This window comes from Schistocerca piceifrons, chromosome 1 (assembly GCF_021461385.2).
Source record: "Schistocerca piceifrons isolate TAMUIC-IGC-003096 chromosome 1, iqSchPice1.1, whole genome shotgun sequence".
Lineage (NCBI taxonomy): Eukaryota > Metazoa > Arthropoda > Insecta > Orthoptera > Acrididae > Schistocerca > Schistocerca piceifrons.
The window spans coordinates 366,034,743-366,050,747 of record NC_060138.1 but is presented as its reverse complement, the minus strand read 5'-3'; the positions used below and the strand labels follow the sequence as shown (position 1 = coordinate 366,050,747).

Below are 16,005 nucleotides of genomic sequence, written 5' to 3'. Positions count from 1 at the left end.
TATTTGTATCGAGTGTAGCCATGACTAGAAATGAAACATGGACGATAAGTAGTTTAAACAAGAAAGGAATAGAAGCTTTTGAAATGTGGTGCCACAGAAGAATTCTGAAGATTAGATGGGTAGATCACATAACTAATGAGGAGGTACTGAACAGAATTGGGCTGAAGAGGAATTTGTGGCACAACTTGACTAGAAGAAGGGATCGGTTGGTAGGACATGTTCTGAGGGGTCAAGGGATCACCAATGTAGTATTGGAGGGCAGTGTGGAGGGTAAAAATCATAGGAGGAGACCAAGAGATGAATACACTAAGCAGATTCAGAAGGATGTAGCTTGCAGTAGTTACTTGGAGATGAAGAAGCTCGCTCAGGATAGAGTAGCATGGAGAGCTGCATGAAACCAGCCTCTGGACTGAAGACAACAACGACAACAGTAAACAAGTTGTTGGACTCTGTTGGTGGTGCATTGGCCAGTTACAGAGTAACATTTAATACATAGCTGTAATTGGTCTGATACCAAGCAGCAAGTGGGCATGAGGTGCTAGATTGTAAATTTGTTTTGCAAATGATTTTCTCAAATTATAGACAAATACTCTGTGTGAGGGATTTGACATTAATTAAAAAGTTGACATGAAGAAAGAAACCTGCATCATTATACTATATCAATGTACATATTTCCAAAGAAACAACCCAACCGTCTTGCAGCAAGCAGAATCTACCATCAAGATGAACAGCCAGACATGAATTTTAACATCAACAAGCACAAAGTCACATAGAAAAAATACACGTTATTCACTCAATATTCATTTGCTCTTACAAATATGTACTAACTTTTGCAAATGCTTGCAAAATGAGAAAAGTGTGAAACATGTTAATTTCTTTAGTACTTTAATTATTGAACTCAGTCTGTGCCAAGCGGATGCCATCATCATTAAACCATATAGGAGAGTTGCATATGCTCACAAAATAAAATGGCTGTAGTTTCCCCTTGCTTCCATCCATTCTTAAAATCAACACAGCATGTCCATGTTGGTTAATGTTACAAGCCCAGATAAGCCAATCATCCAAACTAATGAACCCGCATTTATTGAAAAATCTGCAGCCCCTCTTCAGGAATCGTATGTCAGTCTGAGCCTTTCAAAAGATACCTGTTCCATGTGGTTGCATCTATGCGGTACGCTCTTTGTGTCACTGAGGTACACAAGCTAACCCTACACTGATAAGATCTGTGATTCATGGAGTGCAATTATTTGCAATGTTTATGAAGCTGACGTGTGTGACTGAATTTTGATTAGGGTTTTATAAAGGCAGGAAAGCAGTGGGATTAGGGTCACGCAGGAAATGTTATATTTGTGGATTGTGCGTGGTTCGATACATTCTGGTAGCTGATTTTATTCATTTTCTGAGACAGACTGAAACTGCCCCGAATAATCATTGACCGTAATTGGGATGCTTATGCGAAATTAGCAACACAATAATCAGTGAGAACATGAATCTAAACTTCATTGAAATTGTAACATGCAGCAGGAAGTGCAATTATGTCAGAAAGTTATTACTTTAGTAATGTATTATTTTAATTTATTATTGTATGTCTAGTGTTCATTAAGAAGTACATTATCAAACATTTTGCAAGCCCAGAAAACTTACACAATACAAAGTACATAGCTAAATAAACAGCAGTGGTACAGAAGTGATGAAAGACATTTGAGGCAAGGTGCTGTGGAGCTCCACGAGCTTTAGTAGTGAGAGGCACTAGTGTAGTTTTAACACTGAAAATAGTAATGTTCGAAACTAGATGACAACAATTACTGTGTATGACACAATGAGTGAACCAGTTATCAGTTGAACTGTAGTAAACCAACTGTTGTGGACTGAGACAATGTGCACAGCCAGCCCTATGGACATGCTGCATGTACTGCTAGTGCAATGTAAGATTAAATTACCATATGACAGGGGTCTGTACTAATGGAAACAAATTACTGTTGGTCAGACAATGTGCCTGACATGCAAATGAATGATGCTTTTCTAGTTTCACATTATGTGGGACAGACTTTTATTTATGTTGTGGAAGTGCATTTGTTTACATCCTGACAAACTGAGATACACTGCATGATGTGAGCATACCAGTCTACGACAGAATTTCTTCATTGTTTCATTTACTTCTTTTATTTAACTATTGCTGTGCACACTTTATAGTTGCTCAGCCAAAATATTAGAACAGCAGTGTGCCAGCAAAACTCACTGTTGACTACTTCAGCTTTTTATTTATTTATTTATTTATTTTAATACTAAAAATGCTGGCTGCACAGTGGGCACACTGGTGCAGTGCAGAAAGTACTTGTCTGTGCCTCGCTAACTTACAATGAGTCACATACATTCAACAGATACACTTAAGAGATGCCTCTAACACTCACAAAGGGAAGGTGCTATTGTGCCCAAAAGAATCTTTCCAATTAGGTAGCTAAACTTACCTCCCAAGGTCACCCTGCCAACCAAGACATTACTTTACTTTAGTTTTATGTTATTTAACAGAACTGTGAAATAATGTGCTAGGGAACCATGAGGTAATCTACATGTAGAACAATAAATATTTGTTTTCTGCCTCATTAATTTGACAGTCAGACATGTGGTGATACATTTCAAACTGTCATCATCTAAACACTTTGATACTGTACAAGCACATATGACAAAAGCCAGTTAGCTATGTGATGCAGGTAAGGAGCCATTAAAGATAAGTGTGCAGTGTGACATGTTAGTTATATAACTAACATGTTTGAGAAATAATAACTCTCTCTCTCTCTCTCTCTCTCTCTCTCTCTCTCTCTCTCTCTCTCTCTCTGTGTGTGTGTGTGTGTGTGTGTGTGTGTGTGTGTGTGTGTGTGTGTGTGTGTTTGTTTTTCAACATACACATGACGTGTGTGTTTCATGGTAGCTGATAAGCTCCAGGAGTCAAACTTGTTGTCACAGTTATGTCACCTGTCTCTTGCAGCTGCTCCTACTGGATCAGTGATGGCTTGTAGGCCAACTTAATGAAGGTGATGTTTTTGGTCATCAGGAAATAAATAGTCATTAACAACCATCCAGTTGTCAAACAATCAAGAACATTGAATCCTTTTGTTTAAAATATTATACTGTTTGTGTCCATGTCTTAAACATTCATCTTCAATCCATACTTTATGATACGGATGCACATTACATAATGAGTCAAACTATGTGAAATACTTTATCATACAGTCAATGAAAAAAAGGCATTCACAAATTTTAACATTAGTGGTTTGATGTATTTTATTTCTAATGTTTTTGTAGCAAATTACACTCAAATGTTGACTAATGAACAATTAATGTTCACAATTTATAGTGAGATATGTAACTGTAATTGACGACAGATAAGTAATAAAAGTTTCATGGCAAAGAATGCATACAATAATTTATGTGGAATCAAATTCCGGAAGTAAATACATAAAGAAATTTTCAAGATTTGTAGAGTTTATCTTCGGCACAAGAAAAATTGTTTGAAACACTGGTAGCATAGCTCAATGCCTGCTACACAATCAATATTAACTGATGGAGTAATAGAGAGAGAAAAGAATTGAAAACTTCATGGGCCCATCATGTGTCCCCAAACAGAAAGCAGCAAATTAAGCAATTTGCAAAAGTGAATGATAGAAGCTGACTTATGAATTTAACTAGCTCAAGATCCAGGAACTGATTTGACATGAGTTTAGATGATGCAGCAGAAATATTGTATCATTGCATATGTGGCAGAAGTGTAACTTGAAATATATGTTACACAGCATTCAGACCCAGCAAGAAAGAGATACATACAGTGTGTTCTTTCAATTGCTTTGGTTAGTACTGTCAGCTTCCTGGAATAAATAAAGGAAAATTAAATTATTGCAAGATTTATGAAAAGATATGTAGTACTGTAAGCAACTGAAGCATCAGACCTGTGCAGGACACACAAATTGTGAATGAGCTATTTTTTATTTTTTATAGTTCCGAATCTGGGAAATTTCAGCCTCTGAAAGAGCAGCCTATAGACATATTTTCATAAATATTTGAACTAGGTAAAACATAAGGACAGACACATATCAGAAACCAAAAAAACTGAGAATTCTAAAATATAAATTACCCTTAGACAGTTAGGAAAAGTTGCTGAGGTTTCTTGTTAAGAGCATTAAAAACATTTTTCATAGTCATTATAATAGAAGGAAACATTCCACGTGGGAAAAATTATATATAAAATTATATATATTATATATTATATATAAAATTATATATAAAAACAAAGATGAGGTGACTTACCGAACGAAAGCGCTGGCAGGTCGATAGACACACAAACAAACACAAACATACACACAAAATTTAAGCTTTCGCAACAAACTGTTGCCTCATCAGGAAAGAGGGAAGGAGAGGGGAAGACGAAAGGAAGTGGGTTTTAAGGGAGAGGGTAAGGAGTCATTCCAATCCCGGGAGCGGAAAGACTTACCTTAGGGGGAAAAAAGGACAGGTATACACTCGCACACACGCACATATCCATCCACACATACAGACACAAGCTTGTGTCTTTCCGCTCCCGGGATTGGAATGACTCCTTACCCTCTCCCTTAAAACCCACTTCCTTTCGTCTTCCCCTCTCCTTCCCTCTTTCCTGATGAGGCAACAGTTTGTTGCGAAAGCTTGAATTTTGTGTGTATGTTTGTGTTTGTTTGTGTGTCTATCGACCTGCCAGCGCTTTCGTTCGGTAAGTCACCTCATTTTTCATAGTCATTCATAGTTTCAATTAAATGAAGGAAATCAGAAAGAATTCAGAAGCAGATAACACAGACAAGAACACACTATTGCAAATTGGCACAATCTGCTACCTATATGCAACAGCAATGATGTGAATCACAAAGGTGTGTGAGATTTGAGAACACAAAAAACAGATTCAAATGAGAACATAAAAAGAAATGCATTTATGAACAAATTACAAGTGATATGATATGAGACAAAACCAGAACAGAAATGGGAGCTCAATGTAGAGTAGTCAGCAAATAATTTTCTTGCCAATATAATCCCTTTGGGTTACAAGTCATACCACTTGGTAACATTAAAAACAAATACGAAAGAAAAAGGTTATTTTGGGTATCTTTGCAGAGGTTCTTTTCTGGATGGCAAAACTGCAGTATTATAAAGCTTTCTTATAGGTACCATCACTGTATGATTTCAAGTACTATTATTGGGGAAAATAAAAGGCGCACAGTAACCGTACTGCACAGAAGAAGGTGTAAATGTACAGACAAAGTATCACAAACAGACTATATCTCAAAGTAACACAAATGCGAACAAAAAAAAACTTCATTTGCCATGTTGCACACCAGAGTAGCATATGGATAGTTGAAGCAATGAACACCAATAGGCTTAATGTTCTATTCACAGTTACAATGATGCAAACTTCACAAGGACACTGTGCATTATTAAATGTATGAAGATGCTAGTGATGTAATGCAACAATGAATGAGGCAGCAGCACAGGAATGCTGCTCTGACAGGGAACAGAACTATCATAGCCACTGTGAGTATTTTTTAACACAACCATCAAGATGAATTTGCAGCATGCTGGACTGGTTTTTCGTTTTACTGACATCCATCAGTGTCATCCAGTCCTCAGATATTAACTTTCTTTTTGTTATGCTGGGACTGGTGATCTACATTTAAAGTCACAGCTTTGAGGAAAATTGTTCCATATTATCATACACTGCCTAACAAAATAAGAGAAGCATCCAGACGGAGGGGTGGGGGGTGGGGGCAAAATGCAAGTTCACAGACTGAAAGGTTATGCGATTTTATTTCAGTGATTACAAAATTGCATCAAATTTATGAAGAAATTGGCAGTATGAGCCCAGTTATCAGTATGATGTTGCACCCCTTCCTGCCTGGATGTATGCACTGATTTGGTTGGGAAAGGTGTCATCAACTAGTTATATCCTCTTGAGGCACAATGGCCCACAAATGTAATTGATTCTTGATATTCTGGATACTGGTACTGGGGCAGAGTTGGCATCCATACTGGACCCAAATTTTTTCTATTGGTGACAGATATAAGGACCATGCTGGCCATGACAGTACCTCAACATCAGGAAGCAGTTCATACAGACATGTGCCTTGTGTGGATGACCATTGTCTTGTTGAAAAATGGCACCATGATATTGCTGCATGAAAGCTAAACATGAGGATTTAGGATGTCTGTGACATCCAATTATGATGCCCAAGTACCCTTAAATCACTACCAGCAGTAATCTGCAGTTGTACTCGATGGTTTCCACCACTAAGAAGCCATAAGTAACACTGCTGTACCTTTCCAAAATACTGGAAGAATGAGACTTCCTTTTAGGTCACCACAATCCTTTGCATCTACGGTCATCTGGGGAGTACAGAAGCACGTTCATCATTGAACACGATGTGGTACCGTTCATCAACAGTCCGTATCTCCCAGTCACGACACAACCTCAAACCAGCATTTGTGTTACAGTTTAATGTCAGCCTACACATTTAATTGTAATTCATTAATCTACTTCTGCTAGCCTCCGACCAATGGTGCAGTGTAGTGTGACACAGAATGGTGCAGGGACTCCATTAATTATTCTCAGATGGTAGGTGTAAATGTGAGAGGACTATAATGTGCTTGGTGCACAACACAGTGATCTTCCCTTGTGGTGGTCAGATGTGGTTGACCAGGAGCTTGACAACATGAATGCCTACCCTCACATTCCAGTGCAGTCCACCACTGAGCCATGACCCACAAACCTGGATACTGAACAATTCAACCAGCCGACCAAAAGGTGATCCAAAATGATGCTCCTTTTAGACACTGTTAGGTGCATCAACTCTGTGTCCTTCACATTGATCACTCAATGTCTGATACTGTTCACAACCCCTATATATCCTACCAGACAGAGTAACAATACTAATGCACACTAGTGACTGTTCTATTTGTCGCAGAGAATTTACAAATCCACAAATGCTGAGTATGCATACAAAATTACATTGACATTTGAGCATGTTTTCTGGGTGCCTCACATTTTTTGTCACGAAGTGTGTATCAATTGCTTCTGGTTTCAGCATTTGCCTTATGTTCTTTCTTGATGTGGAAAAAGGGATTTTCTCAATGTCTCTTCCTGTTCTTTAATTGCACAGAGTATCTTCTACAACAATGAATATGACATGGTACTTACTTGTTAACAAGTTTCACTTTAATGAATGTTTATTTATCATTAGCTGTAAGATAGTGTGAATCGTGAATGGCAAGCCTGATGCAGTGGTGCAGGTAAGTGGACAGAGGCGTGCCTGGGACAGGTGAGGAGGAGGCAGCCTCATGTAAACCTGCAGTGGATGAAAAAAAGTTGAACAGGTAGCTCAGGGAGATAACTGTAATGGTTTTCCCAGCACTGTAAATGTCCAATGGTTGTGATTCCAGCCAGCTAAGTAAACAATGTGTCATATACCGTGACACGGTGAAATAATAACTTTTAGACTAAATGAGTTATGAGAATTCCAAGCACATCAAAATGAGCATCACGCCAAGAAAATTAAGATAATCTAATGCAACAATGCCTGTGATAAGGATTCAGTAAACAGCTCTCATTTTAATTACGTTCATTTTTCATCAAACATGATAATTTATTATTGAATGCTTGACGACATAAGAGCACTCTAACACTTATGCATGACAACATATCAAATCTGAATGTTGATCATCAATATGGTGTTGCTGTGTCTGCAATAAATATGACTGAATATGTCAATTAAGTCATATCTCGATCAATACAACACACAATGTTGTGACTAAATGGCAGTCAATAATCATACACATTCAGTAATTTCTTTGTCATCCGAATGTTAGATGTAGGATATTTCTTATAAGAGAACTTAATCTTTTCTAAAACACATATTAATGAAGATGATTGAAATTTAAGATTGGTGCATGCAACAATAAAACTGAGAGCAGCACTGGAAGAAGCAAGAAAAACCATATGTTTTATCTGTCCATTTTTTTATTGTTTAGAACATTTCACACACACACACACACACACACACACACACACACACACACACACACACAAATTCAGTCTTTCCTTATCTACTTAAATATTACTGAAAAGAGAACATCATGTATAACATCAAAATGATTAGTGCAATAGTACACTTCTGTAAGTGTATATACTGTAAGTTTATGGTTAATGTTGTAATATTTGAATGATTAGCCACTTTGCACTTTAAAGGAAATTCAACTGCCATTCTTTAGTAGGGGGCGTAACATGGCACAATAGGACCTCACAATCTGAACCTTGTGATACTACGATTATTTTGTTTCAACCACATATTACAGTACTAATGGACAGTATTTAACCTAATTTATTTATGTATTTAGTTCAGTGTTAACCACAGGTGTCACCAGCATTAAATTATTGTTGTTGTTGTTGTTGTTGTTGTTGGTGGTGGTGGTGGTGGTGGTGGTGAGGGTGGGATGGAGGGGGAGGGGGTGAATAGACATGGTAGAGCATTTGCCCACAAAAGGTAGTCCTAAGTTTGAGTCTCAGTCCAGCACACAGTTTTAATCTGTCAGGAAGTTTCATATCCACACACAATCTGGTGCAGAGTGAAAAATTTCATTCTATATAGTATTAACATTTAAATTTATCGAAACTGTGTTTATGATTATTATGTCCTAAATAACCATGATAACTATTTCAAACTTAAGTTTTTCTAACTAGCTTCTGCTTGATTTTTACTGGAAATGTAAATAAATTGCCTATTACATATATAATTTTATTTAGTTTATTTTTCAAACATTAAAATACATTTAAAAACACAAAAAGAAAACTACAAATAAAAATGTAAGTAATTACAATATCAGAAATGATAAATACAGTATCAACAGCGTAAGGTAAAATAATCTTACAAAGTTCATTCTATAGTGATCAGAAAGTATTTATCAGATAAAAATATTCTAGCAATTTTTCTTTAGTCTATCTGATCTAACAACAATTTGTGAACACTGCAGCCTGCTGAATGATTGAGCCTTTGCTGTGTCACTGCAGAACACAAGTAACTCTCTAGCCATCGTAAAGCAGTAAAAATGCATTCTGCTTCAAGCTTGAAGCTGGGCACACAAGGATAGCTCTTACCAGTGCTTCAACATAACTAAATAATTATTCAACTTCTTTTCTCACAGAAACCAAAAGCTCTTTTGTGTCTTTCAGGCATTTTACTTTGTATCGTAAATGAAAGCGTTCAAGTTCTATTTTCAGAGTTTGAACATCAATTTCTGGATATGGAGACACTAAATCATGTCCTTTTTTCTCCAACAATACTTTTTCCATGGTACCTTGTTCCTTCATGCTAGGTTGGCCAAGTATTCAATATCTAAGCCCTTGGGCAGCCATATCAATAATTTGAAATTATTCCTGGCAGTAAAATTCTTCCATCTTAGATTCGTGCTTCATTTATGACTGTATCACTATTCAGCATAAGAATAATACGAATATAAACATGACATAATATGTATATTCTTCCGCGTTTGCTGTGGTCTCTCTCTAGTTTCATAGTTTATTACGCAGACAGGATTTAAATGAGGTAGCAGCAAACATGGAAGAATACGCGGCATAATGTTTACATTCTTCTAGCTTTTCTTTTAATTTATTTACTGACGCAGAGGTTTTGGTGCCAGTATATATCTTTGTGCTTGCAAAGCATGCCTGTGTAGTGTTACATATATTAGATGGCAGAACTTAGTTGTGGCGGCACCTATCAACATTTTTCAGAACTTCTGCATACTTTGCACTCGATTCTAAGCTGCACGCGGTTTTTTGGATTACAAAAACCAGAAAAAAGTGCGGCTTAGATTCGAGTAAATACGGTAGTTCATTCAGCGTTTTGAGAACCAAGGATATTTTTTCAAAAATTGGCTATATAAAAAGCATTTTATGTAAAAATATCTAAAACATGTTAGGATCATTCAGCTTGCTGTAATTTGTATGTTAATTGGAAACATTGTTGTTGAATTTAATTTAATGCAACTAATGTATTTGTAATGTTGTTATCAAAATCATAACTTTGCTATATATTGATCCTTTTGTATCATATTCAGATTCATTATTGTAGCTTTGTAAAAAACATTTATACAACAATACAGGATTATGTTAAGCATTACTGTAATAATATATATATATATATGATGAGGGAGAAGCAATGCTTTTTCAGTTCTAGCTCACTTTTTCTCAGTTCTCAGCAACCTTTCTTGGTACAAAATCTGTACCAGTTAAAGGCATAAATTTCATCTTTTTTTAATATATGGAAAAGTTTCATCAAACTGCTGTGTTTTCTACTTCATTTGGTAGTTAGCACACCATAAACATTTCAATATGCCCACTGGACCACAGGCAGTAACACTTTCAAAATATATTAATTTATTTGAATAGTCCGGCACGCCCATCACTGCAGGACCAGTACTTCAAAAGTAAGCATGCTACAGGTGCAGTTCAAGGGGATGCTAGCAATGTACATATACCAAACAGCTACTGTGAATTGAATATTACTGTTTTGTATGTCTTTGGAAGTTAAATAAATCTGTGTCAGCCTGCTCAAAGTTTTTGATTTAGTTTCTTAGTGGCAAGGTGGCTGCACATTCTCAGGACTTGGTAAACTTTGTGGGTAGTGCATGTAACAGTTAAGACTTTCTCTGTGCACAATGCTGACACAGTTGCATTTCGGTGTGGAGGTAACACTTAAACTTTTTTTTAGACTTTGCTGAATTTTTAGCACTCATGCACTGATTATTGATTTTATGCTGATTTATGCAGCTAGAGCTTTTGTTCAGCAGTTCAACAGAGTTATAACATTAAATGAACTTTATAAGTTCAACATTCAGTTTATTTATGACAAACTAAGTTAACAAGTAAATCACAATTTATTTGATGCCTATAATTTGGTGACTTGCATCATATATATTTTATTTATTTGTATTGCCGAAACTGAACTTCATTTATTTAACATTTTCATGTACTGCTCAGACTGAGGCTGTAGAGCTTGTTAGTTGAAGTAATTTTACAGATATGTGATCAATATGCTAAGCTATGTCCAAAGGCATATTTAGCAGAAGAGAACATACATCCAAAAGCTGCCACACCCCAAACTACACAAAAATGACTAACACAAAAACCCATGAGACGAAATTAATATAAAACTTAATTTAAAAAACTAATCCCAACATACCTTAAACTCTCAACACCAAAGAATCTTTCAGTCAGTTTCTTCCCATTGCAAATCTTTTCATTTAGTTGCCCAGCAGGGGCAATCCTATCAACATTTTGACCCTCTGGAATAAAATTTATTAATTATTAGCACATGCCTCCTATCTGCTTAAGTGTTTTATTCATTCATTTCATCATCCTATACATTCTGTACATCCCATAATGAAAGGGAGCCTTCATTAATGCTGGATGACTTAAGTTACACATTAACAGGGAGAAGCTGCCACCAAAAGCAGCTTCTGTGAATGTTTCTATTCATTTCCCTCACGGAATAAATTGTATGTACAACTATGGCTATTCGCAATAATTTATCGTAAATTTACACTCTAGAATGCTCATATGACACAGGTTTTTAACTTTTTCCATTATATAGGCAACCAATAGTGGTCCCTGATATCAGTAATGTTTCTTTTCCCTAAAAATAATCTGCACTACCTGCTTCCACACCTATCATTAGCACAGAAGTAAGTGAAATTTTTGGCAGTGAAAGTCTTTCACAATGTAGATAACTGTTTTGCTCTATGATCAATGTCAATGTGATCATACAAATATTCTGCAAGCAACAAGACATATCAACAGATTTTTAATAAAACAGAGGGAACAGCAGCTTTCCTGAAGTAGAAATGTTTCTGCTAACTTTATTGCATGAAATTTAGGCATGAGGAGGACAAATATTTTATAGCACTTTAAAAACAGTTAATTATTAACGTGATTTCTAAGAGCTGTTTCCCTTTTTTAGTTTCTTTGTTTTGATAGTGCACGTAATTTCAGTTCATTAGCATCCAGGGATCTGTGGAGATCAATAAATGGGTGGATTACTCTACCTGTAGAAATAAAGTGTCTAGTAGACAGTAGCAGTGTTTTCAAATGCAGATTAATTTTGTTTCTCCTAGACAATTTCTCCCACAATTCTTAAAAGCGATTAATTAGTCAATTACAAACCTTTGAACAGTCATCATGTTACCACATGAAACAGCAATTTCAGAATGAGAATAATAATTATAGATGTATCACAACGACCAACACTGGGTATGCTGTTGTTCTTGTAATACATAAATAATCTTCCATCAAATATTCAAGAAGTAGAAGTAGTTTCTTTTGCTGATAAGTATTATAATGAACACTAATGGAGGAACTTCCACACTTGCAAACATAAATAATATTTTTTTTAATATTAATAAATGGTTCTCTGAAAATCGACTGTCACCGTATTTGGATAAAACACAGTACGAGCAATTCAGTGCTGCACAAGACCTGACCACACCATTACAAATAATGAATGATGGTAAATCAATAAATAAAACATAATATTTGAAATTCTTAGATGTTTACATTGATAAGAATCTGCACTGTAAATAAAATGTTATAAGGCTTGTTAAGTATCAAATCTGTGCAACTTTTGAATTTGGAGATGAAAATTTCAAAAAGTTGTGTATTTTTTTCTATTTTCATTCATTAATATCATATGGTGTAATATTCCGGGATAACATGTCATTGAGGAAACAATATGTTTGTTGTGCAGAAGTATGTAATAAGGATTGTAAGCAATGCCCTTTCTAGAACGTCTTGGAGACCGCTCTTTAAACAGTTTAGCATACTTCTGAAGCTTGTTGTCAACAGTAAACCACAGTTTGAAATCAACAGTAAAATTCAAACACACAACATCAGAAGGAGAAATGGTTTACACTATTCATCAGCCAGCCTTAGTGTGGCATGTAAACAAGTGAGGTATCTGGAGACGAAAATAGTCAATGTAAAACAAAAGTCATATATACTTGCCAACTCCTCCTACTCCATAGGATTTCTGTATGTTTAGTAGTGTGTGTGTGTGTGGGGGGGGGGGGGGGGGGCATGTGCATGCATGGATGTGTGTGTGTGTGTGTGTGTGTGTGTGTGTGTGTGTGTGTGTGTGTGTGTGTGTGTGTCAAGAACCTAAAAGAACAATGCTGGAAACAGAATTCAGCAAAATTGACTCTAGCATTGGGCAGGTTAGGCAATAATTATAAGGCCTATACAGAGGTATGTGTGTTTTTAAGAGAGAGAGAGAGAGAGAGAGAGAGAGAGAGAGAGAGAACATACACTCCTGGAAATTGAAATAAGAACACCGTGAATTCATTGTCCCGGGAAGAGGAAACTTTATTGACACATTCCTGGGGTCAGATACATCACATGATCACACTGACAGAACCACAGGCAACAGAGCATGCACAATGTCGGCACTAGTACAGTGTATATCCACCTTTCGCAGCAATGCAGGCTGCTATTCTCCCATGGAGACGATCATAGAGATGCTGGATGTAGTCCTGTGGAACGGCTTGCCATGCCATTTCCACCTGACGCCTCAGTTGGACCAGCGTTCGTGCTGGACGTGCAGACCGCGTGAGACGACGCTTCATCCAGTCCCAAACATGCTCAATGGGGGACAGATCCGGAGATCTTGCTGGCCAGGGTAGTTGACTTACACCTTCTAGAGCACGTTGGGTGGCACGGGATACATGCGGACGTGCATTGTCCTGTTGGAACAGCAAGTTCCCTTTCCGGTCTAGGAATGGTAGAACGATGGGTTCGATGACGGTTTGGATGTACCGTGCACTATTCAGTGTCCCCTCGACGATCACCAGTGGTGTACGGCCAGTGTAGGAGATCGCTCCCCACACCATGATGCCGGGTGTTGGCCCTGTGTGCCTCGGTCGTATGCAGTCCTGATTGTGGCGCTCACCTGCACGGCGCCAAACACGCATACGACCATCATTGGCACCAAGGCAGAAGCGACTCTCATCGCTGAAGACGACACGTCTCCATTCGTCCCTCCATTCACGCCTGTCGCGACACCACTGGAGGCGGGCTGCACGATGTTGGGGCGTGAGCGGAAGACGGCCTAACGGTGTGCGGGACCGTAGCCCAGCTTCATGGAGACGGTTGCGAATGGTCCTCGCCGATACCCCAGGAGCAACAGTGTCCCTAATTTGCTGGGAAGTGGCGGTGCGGTCCCCTACGGCACTGCGTAGGATCCTACGGTCTTGGCGTGCATCCGTGCGTCGCTGCGGTCCGGTCCCAGGTCGACGGGCACGTGCACCTTCCGCCGACCACTGGCGACAACATCGATGTACTGTGGAGACCTCATGCCCCACGTGTTGAGCAATTCGGCGGTACGTCCACCCGGCCTCCCGCATGCCCACTATACGCCCTCGCTCAAAGTCCGTCAACTGCACATACGGTTCACGTCCACGCTGTCGCGGCATGCTACCAGTGTTAAAGACTGCGATGGAGCTCCGTATGCCACGGCAAACTGGCTGACACTGACGGCGGCGGTGCACAAATGCTGCGCAGCTAGCGCCATTCGACGGCCAACACCGCGGTTCCTGGTGTGTCCGCTGTGCCGTGCGTGTGATCATTGCTTGTACAGCCCTCTCGCAGTGTCCGGAGCAAGTATGGTGGGTCTGACACACCGGTGTCAATGTGTTCTTTTTTCCATTTCCAGGAGTGTAGTTAAATACAAATCACTGTAAAAAAATAACCTTAAGAAATCGTGGAAATGGTCAGCAAGTTGACTTATCTCATGTTGCTGAAAAGATGTACAATAACTGTATAAGTGACTCATACCAAATCATACGAAAAGGCTGCAGTTATAATCCCAGAACATACAAATAACTGACTAATATATTTAGCAGATATGTTGCTTGTGAAATGTGGGCAATATTTGTTCATTTTACACACTTGTCAGATTCAGATTGAATGTGTTTAATGGTAGTACACATAACTAACAAAAACAAAGAAAGCAAATAAAACTACAGGTACAAGTTTCTTTCTTAAGAAACATATCTTTAAGGTACTCAATTCATTTTTGTTTATCAGCTCCAGGAAACCAATTAAATAAATCTAAATTCATTATTTAATATTTTCTTGTTTTCTTGTGTTATTTACACACAATTAGATGAAATAACAACTTTGCTGCAGTGTTTTACACAACATCAACAAAGTAGATGTACCATTTGGTGTCCCATTTCGTTTGGCTGTTGATCTAATTCGTAAGTCCTTTTGGCACTTACTATTTCTTCCTTGGACAGGAGTTCAAGCCTTCGTTTCATTGAATGGAGATGAAACATTCTTTCTCTTTAACCACCCCATAATATCTGCCTTGCGCCAATTTGAACATGGCAGCTTTTCTATCTGCATGGAGTGGTAGCTGGTGTTATCCATCACGATAATTGACCCTTCTTCCAGTGCAGACAACAATCGAATAAACTAATTCTTAAAAACTTCTCCATTCATTTCTGAATGGTAACCGTATTGGCAAGAACTTTTCCCACCACGAAAACAAGTTTGGCCTCTGGTATGTAGCATGTGGTTAATGAACCATCGTGGGCGATGATTAATCAGCCACCTCTAAAAATAGGAACTTTCAAACCGCCGTTTCCTTTGGAGTCATGCCATATATACTTATTGGCGTGGTTCTGTGAAACCTGAGTTTCATGCAAGGACTCTACCGGCCTGGTGTCTTCGGCACGCAAGAAGTGCACTGTAGGCAAAAACTTCGCTCTTGCTGCTGCAATGTCTCTGTGTTCCATTAAGAATTTCCTTGTCCGCCATTACACTTCTTGAATCGGAAACCAAGCGAGTGGAGAAGAAGAAGATCAGAGGTCTCTGAGCCCGAGTAATTAATTTTTTCATGGAGGTCAGACTGTATTTTTTTATCCATTGGATACTCTCCTCTG

The 16,005-nt window shown here is 38.1% G+C and overlaps 1 protein-coding gene across 4 annotated transcripts in view; it reads right to left on the bottom strand.

The window, feature by feature from the left end:
* LOC124786008 (ribosome-releasing factor 2, mitochondrial) overlaps window positions 1-16,005 on the bottom strand; it is a 254,049-nt gene that overhangs the window by 221,740 nt on the left and 16,304 nt on the right. For 2 of the 4 annotated variants that reach the window (XM_047254231.1, XM_047254230.1), the window contains exon 2: window positions 11,253-11,355. The exons of the other annotated variants lie outside the window; for them this stretch is intronic. The gene's annotated coding sequence lies outside the window, so the exon portion shown is untranslated. The remainder of the gene's footprint in view (window positions 1-11,252; window positions 11,356-16,005) is intronic. 4 annotated transcript variants of the gene reach the window in all.